Here is a 9635-nt window from a genome sequence, read left to right as displayed (position 1 = left end):
AAATTATGGACCATTTTTTTAATTTCCTTTTCTATTGTTTCCTCAATAAATTTTCATTTTCTATTGTTTGGACAGAAGTGGTTGGACGGGAAAGCACGAAATGGAAATTTTGTTAGGATTTTCCTTTTTATTAGTAACCTTATTATTATTAGTCCATTTCCTGGTAATTTAATTTCGTTCTGTTTTCTATTTTTCCTCGTAAGTTAATTTTGTTTCCTTTTTCCTTTTTCATTTTTACTGCTAACATTATTAATATTAATCATTGAATTATGAATCATTTTTTATTTTTCTTTTCTATTGTTTGCTAAATATTTTTTTTTAATTGTTTAGGCTGAAGTGTTTGGGCGTGTACTTCAATTTTCAGGGGAAAAGGATGCAAAAGTTCTCGTTTCACCATTTCTAATTCCAGTAATTCCTCAAACTTCAATTCAATCGATGCATATGTTTATATTTTTTGTTTTTTTGTTGGTTTGTTTTTGTTTTTCTTTGAATAGTAAAAACAATAACTTGAATGCTAAGCCATTTCTCCACCATTTCATCAAAGTCCGAGTAACTGATTTAATGCTAGATCATCACGTATATACAAAAATAAATCACATAAAAAGGACTTAAAAACAAAAAAGGACCCATCTTTTAACATATGCATACATGTTTCTACACACGGAAGACGTGCTAATAAACATATGCATACATGTGGGAAACTTAGAAATTAGGAAGAAAACCGAGAGAGAATACAGACCAATGGAAATGTTAATGGCGACGACGATCAAAACCGGGAATGATGACAACCACCATTCTTGGAAAAACCTTAAATACAGGATCCAATTCTTGAATCTTGAGTAGTGCACAGGGGAAGGCAGACCCAAGTTTGATCCTATCATTTTATAGGCATGGCGTAGGGATCCTTTTTTCTTTTTATTTGCAGGCAATTAGTAATTCTCATTCCCTTTTTTCAATTTTCATTTTCTAGTATTAATGATTAATTTCTGTTTTCTTTTTCATTTTCAATCAATTAGCGATCTTTTTTTTTTTTTTTCTATAGTCAATTAGTGATTTTCATTTCCTTTTTCATTTTCTATCAATTAGGTGCCAATTAAGGAACAAATATGCATAGGAGTTATATCATTATTATTATTATTATTATTATTATTATTATATAATATGATTGACATTCGGAATATATTAACATATATATAATATAATATGATTGACATTCGTAACTTTTGTATATCAGGCAGAATTCGTAATTCGTGTATTTTTTTGATAGCATATATATAATATAATATGATTGAAAATATTTGTTACGATTTAATGAACAAATTAATTTATAATTAATAATATTATTTTGTAATTTTCAATTCCAATAATATGTTATATTCTTGATTTAATTTTCAATTCCAATAATATATCATATTCTTGATTTAATTTTCTACTAATAAATGATGACTTTATGGACGTGATCTTCGTGTATATACTTTTTTTGAAGACAAATTTCGTGTATATATAAATATTACCAATTTTATTGCACGTACATTACCGTGTATAAGTGGCATTAATATGCTAGTATTTGTTAAGATTTAATGAACAAATTAATTTAATAAAATAATATTATGTAAGCAAACAATTCGTGTTAGTTGGTTTTTACCATTTGAGAATTGGTTGGAAATGATTTGAAAATAAAATATAATAAATATTTGATTTAATTTTACATGGGACTTGCCAATTACAATTATTAGATATTATTAGCATATATAATATAATAAATATGATTGACAGTCATAATTTTTGTATCTCAGCCAGAATATGAGTACATTTAGATAAATATTACAAAAAATTGTAACAATAATTAATAATATAATTATTAGTAATTACCATAATTACTAATAACCTATTATAACCAATTATAATTAATATTATTAATATTTAATATTATTATTATTATTATTATAATTACCATATTAATTACTAAAATACCCCTACATTTGGGCGGGAAAATTCTAGAGGAGGATAATGCTTTTATATATAGTATAGATTATAGAATGTGTCTAAAACTTGACAGAGAGAAAATAATACATACCACACTCCAAACAAGTGAGTTGAGGATAATAACCATTGTATATACTTCGTACGAACGCGGAAAACGAGGGGACGGTTTAGAGAGAGTTTCAGAATGCAATAGTTAAACGAATATGGATTACCATTGTCGATTGCCCGTCTAGCTCAGTCGGTAGAGCGCAAGGCTCTTAACCTTGTGGTCCTGGGTTCGAGCCCCAGGGTGGGCGCATATGCTGTTGATTTAATGTAATTCGTTGGTTAAGATGTATTGGCTAAATGAAATTTTAATATGATTGATTACAACACCTTTTAAGCAAAAAAAAAAAAAAAAGAATCCATTTTTTTTAATGTAACTACAGTAAGGGAATATTGGATGTTCAGCAAGCTAAGGGAATATTGGATGTTCAGCAAGCTAATTTTTTTTTAATGTAACTACTGGATGTTCAGCAAGCTAATTTTTTTTTAATGTAACTACAGTAAGGGAATATTGGATGTTCAGCAAGCTAATTTTAAGTAATCGCCCATTTCATATCAATATATCATCATAAATCAATGATTACAAATTGAGTTAATACCCAAAATATCATCGATTATAGTAATTTTTCTCAATTTCATTCTAAACGACTTTGGTGACCTAATGTGGTCCCGAACTTTTATGTTTTTACTCAATGTAGTCATCCGTTTATTATTCTGTCAAATTGGTGTGAAATAGATGGACAATTTTATAATTTCAATATTGGTCTCTCTTTTAATTTATTTATAATGATTAAATAAATCACCATCTTTTATGAATTGTCCCTGTAATCCGTAAATATTGAAATTACTCGGACAATTCGTAATTCGTAATTCGTAAAAGAGTTCTATTCAAATTACTAGGACAATTCATAAAAGATGGGTTATTGATTTAATCATTATAAATAAATTATAAGAGATGTCAATATTAAAATTACTTAATTGTCCTTCTATTTAACACCAATTTGATGGAATAACAAATGGAGGACTACATTGAGCAAAAACATAAAAGTTTGGGACTACATTAAGTCACCAAAGTTGTTTACGACGAAATTGAGAAAAACCACTACAGTCGATGACCATGTTGAATATTAACTCATTATAAATTCATTAAGTAACTATTATAACACAATTATTATAACGTCATAACACAATTATTGAATTGAAATTGTACTGAAAAATTATATTAATATGAGTATCATTTAAAAGCTCTCGATGAGATACTTTTAACAATATATGTATTAACATTGATTTTATTTATACAAATTTATACAAAAGAGAATATGAATAATATGTTTAAATGATAATTGACAAATTGATGTCATTTTAATGAACTTAATTATATTACTGTTATAATGAACCTACACTCATATTTGATACATAATTTTTTAATGAACTTAAAATATTATAATAATATGGTACAGGAATGTCATGATATAATTTTATGCAATAAATAATAATTCCATCACCAATTAATCTCAAATTCAACTCAATTATTAAAATTAAGTTAACTGTGTAACATTTTCCATTTATTATAGCACTATTAAGTGGTACAAGTAATAGGCCATTTATGGCCATTATGTTGTGGTTTGAAACTGAAGTAACAGTTTCCGTTACTTAGCCTATAATGATGGCATGTAGGCTATTTAAGCACGGTCCAACCACTGCTAATGCTACAATTACACAGACTATGCCATCTAGTTCCTCAGGAGACAAGTGGTAGACAAAACTCTTTAAACCTCAATTTCAAGCAATGCAACAACTATAGCTGGAGATGCTCGATCCTATTGACTTCCGCTGTCATTATAATGTAATATGAATGTATGTTTATTCTTACATTTGGTATCAGAGCCCGTTAATATGTGCTTAGTTGTCTATATTGCATTATATATTTTTTTTCAAAATATGATATGCAATATGTTTTCTCAAAAATCTATATGCTAGTATGAATATTGATATGTTTACAATACCGGAATTTACAGTAATATTCATAAATATGGATTTTTGATTGAAAAATAAAAATTATAAAACTGTTGTGTGTCGTTGGCGATCGTATATCAGGTTTTAGACGGTCGCCAGTGTCCCCCTTTTTGGCAACTTCAATCGTTGTTGGGCGGCGAAGGATCTGACTGGCAATCGTGAAGGATTGGATGGTTTTCGGTGCGCCTCCTTTTCCGGCGAAATCGGCCGCCATTGGGCGGCGAAACTGCGAAAACATTAAAAAAAGAAAACCTGGATTTGTTCGCCGATTTTTGGACTTGGATCGATCGGTCCGTGATGGATGGCGATGGCAAAGGATTGTTCCTAGCGATGGCATTGTCCGTGATGGACGGCGACGGCAAACCGTCAATGACTCGACAACCCCGCCGCTGGGATATTCGAACGAATACGGAGGGGGGCTTACCTACCTGAGACACTTGGAAAAGTTGGTTGAAAAGGGGCATGGTTGGTTGGAGGCTGAGTTTGTGAGTGGATGTTAGAAAGCAGGTGAGAAGGCGATGGTAGTTGGGAACGAGCTAACCCGGTAATATACGGAAATAATTAAAGGTGGTCAAGAAGGGACGGAGTGGAATACGGAATCTGTAAAAGACCAACTTGTAGTGAAGACCGATATACCCAGAAAAGGGATCATGAATATCGTGGTCACCAGCTGCCATGACCACCGCCTTGGGACCAGTAGGTCCTGGACGTGTTCCAACTTCTCCAAAGAGAGAGTGGAAGTGTACTGGACCGGGAGGTTTAGGGCCTCATTTTGGGCAGGGGCGTGAATAAGGTTAGCCCAGGGTGACATTCCGGACGCGGCCATGGCCGGATGAAAAGGAATCACCTCCGAAGAATTGGTCGGAGGATCGACCGGGCATTCCCGGAAGCTAAGGATGTAGAGGCGAAGAGGTTTTTTGTAAACCTCACGCAAGAAGAAGAGGAAGATGAAGACATGGAAAGACAGAAAAGGCAAGAAAACAAGAAAACAAGAAAGGAAGAAAGGGGTTTATCGGAAGAGTTTGTGGAACTAACACCGGAAAAAAAAAAAAAAAAGGTGATGTGGGAGCAGACGACGGGCGGTGGAAAAGCAACGAGGTAACTGAAATGGAGAGAACTGGACTGTAGAGGAAAAAGGTAAAAGGTGAATAAGCAAGACAGATGAGCTTTTATAGAGTCGGAGGGTGAAGGAGATGAGGACGCGTGGTTTTAATCGGACGAATGGGCGAGTGATGCGATGGTTGATAACAGTTAGCTGACGTAAGAGTGGGAAGGCATTTAATGCCTATGGGCAGTTCAGAAAAGGTAATGATGAGGTTGGGAATCGTGATGAAAATTGGGGATTGAAAAAGGCGGAAATGGAGAGTTTCGCGCAGTCAGGACAGGTGGGCATGGGCTGACTTACGAAGGCAAGCTCCACCAAAGAGACAGATCGGACCTTGGAGGTCGGACCAGGCAAATCCCTTGAAAAAGGGACGATCGAGCAAAACCCGGCCTGATCCTCAGACCTACTGAAAAGGATATTTCAGGGGAAAGGTCAGACCTAGTGCAATTAAAAGGTCGGACTATGCTGATTTAAGCCTGATCGATTCCTTAGACTCTTAGTCTGAGGGACTGGAAGCGTGGTTGGGGGAACAAGTCGAAAGACGAAGTCTAAAGGTCGTGGCAAAGTCCTAAGAAAGGTCAGACCTAAGGCCGGCGAACTAGGGTATGAGGGGCCGACCTACCTCGGGGTTTGAAAGTGTCAAAGGTTCTTAAAAAGACCCTTGGGGGCCAGATGAATGATTCTGATGATGAATCAACCTGTTTAGTAAACACATGTAGAAAGAAAAGGCGCAAAGCACGAGCAAAAAGATGACGATTTTCCATTCATCGAAGCCCGAAGGCTGGATAATTACATTCAAAACAAAATAAAAGGACCAATGAAGGTGGGTAAATACAATCTGGACCAACACATGTCTTTCAAAAGTAAGTGTAGAAAGGGATTTGGTGTAGTATGCAAAATTGTCACTAGAGCAAGCATTTTGTATAATAATCCTGTGACACTTCTAAAGCTCATGTGGGTAGAATCTTAACGTTACATGTTTTGTTTGTGCAACACAAATTTTATTGTCCTCGTATAGAATAGTGGGTGGGTGGGGGGGGGTTAATATATACTTGTATAACCAGTGGGGGTAATACATACTCGTATAACTAGTTTGGGACCTGACATTATGGGTATCAGATAAGTAGCCAATATCAAAGTACCCCACCAAAACCATATCTTGGTTTTCTCACATAAATACCAAAATCTTCAAAGATATTGAATGATATGTTAAACATTGTTCTAATGTTCCATTGTAGGAGAAACACTAAATGTTGTTAGTAAGTTCATCACAATTACAATATCAGGTTTGATGCGATTATAGAGCTTCTGGTCCTAAAGTAGTGCTCAAATGGCAATAAAGCAATAGAGACTTCTGGTCCCAAAATATCCTTAATATCTTCTTCAAGCCTAAAAGAGGTTTTATCTACTTCAAAAGATTGGACAATCATTAGTGTGTTAAGAAAATTATTCTTATTTCATATAAAAAAATATTTAGGAATCTTTCAAGGTAGGCTAACTAGTATATAAAATTTCTTCAGGGAAATACTAGATCAACAAGTCGAAACTATACTTGATTTTTTCAAGTCTTTAATTTCAAATTTCATCTTTAGGCATGAACTTAAATCATCAAGTTCTTTATGTTTCCAATAATATTTATATCATCAACGCAAATTGAGATAATATATAAATAAATAAATAAATAACGCATTATGCAACTCTTTAATGAACACATAATGGCTATTATTATCTACATATTCTTACTTATGGAGAAAAACATTCACTCAATAATCATTGACAACTTCATGTATATAGAGACATTTGTAAATTAATACTATACATGTTGCAATTTTCAATTTCTCTCATTTCGAGAACTTTAAATCTATAAAGATCAAACTTTTCTAATAGATAAATATTAGTGTCCAATGACTCATAACTATGCGATTATAATTAATGTTCATCAACTGCATATCTAAATTCATTATTAATTGTCAATGATTTTAAATACTAGAAGTTAATCGCATCCATCGTGAGAGGATATATTTGTTCAAGATAAATTTCAGGTCTCTACGTAAACCCTTCAACTACTAATCTTTTTTTCTATTGCACCACCTCATTATTCTCATGTCTCTTTTATACAAAGACATATTTGTACAAAAGTGGTGAAGTTTCTTTACAACATTAGTTTTTTGCAGATTCTCCTTTGGTTCAGGCTATTTAAGATAACAATGTTATGTTTGGTTGGTTATATAAGATTCCTATGTTTGATTGGAGTTGTGTAACTTTCCCATGGACTAAAATTTAACCTCCACATAAGTTTTTCCTTATTTTGGAGCGAATGTGATACCCTTAGCATTCTTGGGTATTATAAAATTTCCTTGAGCATTTTACTGACTATGCCCTTCACTTTCCATCCTGTTGCTTTGTTTATTTTTGACCGAAAAGTTAAAAGCATAGAAATTAACCTTTCGGTCAAAGCAAGCAAATTTACTTTGCTTAACATCAAAAATCAACTTTGCGGAAGCCACATTTGAATTTGTAGAAATGAAAAAATATGCATGTGTGCAGCCGCAAATCAACTTTTCGGATGAAGAAAAATTGACTTTTCAGATGCCTGCATGGAAATGACTTTGTGAACGCATGCATGAAAATTATATATATATATATATATATATATATAATCAAATTTTGCATGGATACATGCATTGGAATATTGAAATGCATAAAAAAATATTGATGGTATTAAAGTAAAATAATCATTATCATAACTAACAACCCTTCAACCAAATAACTTTATATTACATATTTCAATTTTAACCAAACACATGAATCCAACATTTCCTAAGATAATCTAACATTTTGTGAACCAAACAACTCTTAGAGGTCCATTGTGGTGTAATATAGGAATATACATTGCATACTAATAGTAAAACGCATATGAGAAATATTTTTATGAGAAATATTTAGTTCTACACCACGTACTAGGTGTGAGGGGGAATAATCAAAATATGTAGTAGGTCGAATTTATATAAAAAATCAAGAGTTAATGCCATATGTGGTCCTTCGAGTAGGGGTGTAAATGAGCCGAGCGGTTCGCGAGCTGCTCGATCAAAGCTCGGCTCTAGCTCGGTCAAATTCGAGCTCGAGCGGCTCGTTTAATAATCGAGTCGAGCTCGAGCTCTAATGTCTTAGGCTCGTGGCTCGTCAAGCCGCTCGCGAGCCATATATATATATATATATATATATATATATATATATATATATATATATATATATATATATATATATNNNATATATATATATATATATATATATATATATATATATATATATATATATATATATATATATATATATATATATATATATATAATTATAGTTTATTTTTTAATTGAAACATGAATTTAAATAAAAAAGGTTAAATTTGAGCTCAAAGTCGAACTCAAACTCGAATTCAACCTTGATCTCAAGCTTGAATTCAAGGTCGAACTCGAGCTTGAACAATGGAGGTGCTCGAGCCAAACTCGAGCAGCTCAAAAATTAGCGAGCTCGAGCTCGAGCATCAATTCTCGAGCTCGAACTTGAGCCGAGCCTTCCTCAATGAGCTCGAGCTCGAGCCACCCTATGCTCGTTTACACCCCTACCTTCGAGTATACTGATTTTGCCACGTTTTGTCATAAACTTTCAAATTGACCACCCTGATCTTTCAACTATCAAATTGTTACCATCCGTGGTCCAAGTTAACCACCCATGGTCCTTCAACTATCAAATTTTAATCACCCATGGTCCTTTCACAGCTGGTTAAATTAAATTTTGAAAGTTGAAGGATCATGGATGTTTTACTTGAACCATGGATGGTAAGAATTTGAAAATCGAAAGACCACAGGTAGTCAATTTGAAAGTTTAGGACTAGACGTGGCAAAACCACCATACTCGGAGCACTTCAGATGGTATTTACTCAAACAACATATAAAACTAAATATCCCCAACAAGAAAATAGGTAATTTGGAAATTTCCCTTCCCACATGTATGGTTCATAAAATATTCATTTGTAGGAGGAAACCATCTAATTGACATATGATGTCAAATAAAAAATAAACCCTCGACACATTATGTTCTACCCAAAATGACCTACTAGCTCATACCAAACAGTATGGCTGACATGATATGATTCATGTTTGATCTTTCAAGCATATAAGCATTTAAAACAATCATATCATAAATAATGTGTAACATAATTATAAAACATTTTTGATAGAGCAGCATAGCACTAATGATATAAGCTAGAAACTTCATTCATGAGTCACCCAAAGTGTTAATTTTAAAAAATCAATGAGACTCAAAATACTTTGTATGATTTTTTGATTAATAGTGTATCTCTACATGCACCAAATGTTAAAACAATTAATAGTTATAGATTCTTCATTGCAGCTGAAAATAATTGGGGAAAAGGGCCAAAAAACATCAGGGGCATATCCATTATAATTATTTTGGGGGGGGGGGG

General features: G+C 33.1%; 1 non-coding gene across 1 annotated transcript; it reads left to right on the top strand.

The window, feature by feature from the left end:
- Positions 1-2209: 2209 nt before the first annotated feature.
- Positions 2210-2282, top strand: TRNAK-CUU. Its single transcript has one exon. It is a non-coding gene; the product is annotated as a tRNA-Lys (tRNA).
- The last annotated feature ends 7353 nt before the right edge of the window (positions 2283-9635 follow it).

This window comes from Ipomoea triloba, chromosome 10, assembly GCF_003576645.1.
Source record: "Ipomoea triloba cultivar NCNSP0323 chromosome 10, ASM357664v1".
Lineage (NCBI taxonomy): Eukaryota > Viridiplantae > Streptophyta > Magnoliopsida > Solanales > Convolvulaceae > Ipomoea > Ipomoea triloba.
This window is presented reverse-complemented; position numbering and strand designations above follow the sequence as displayed.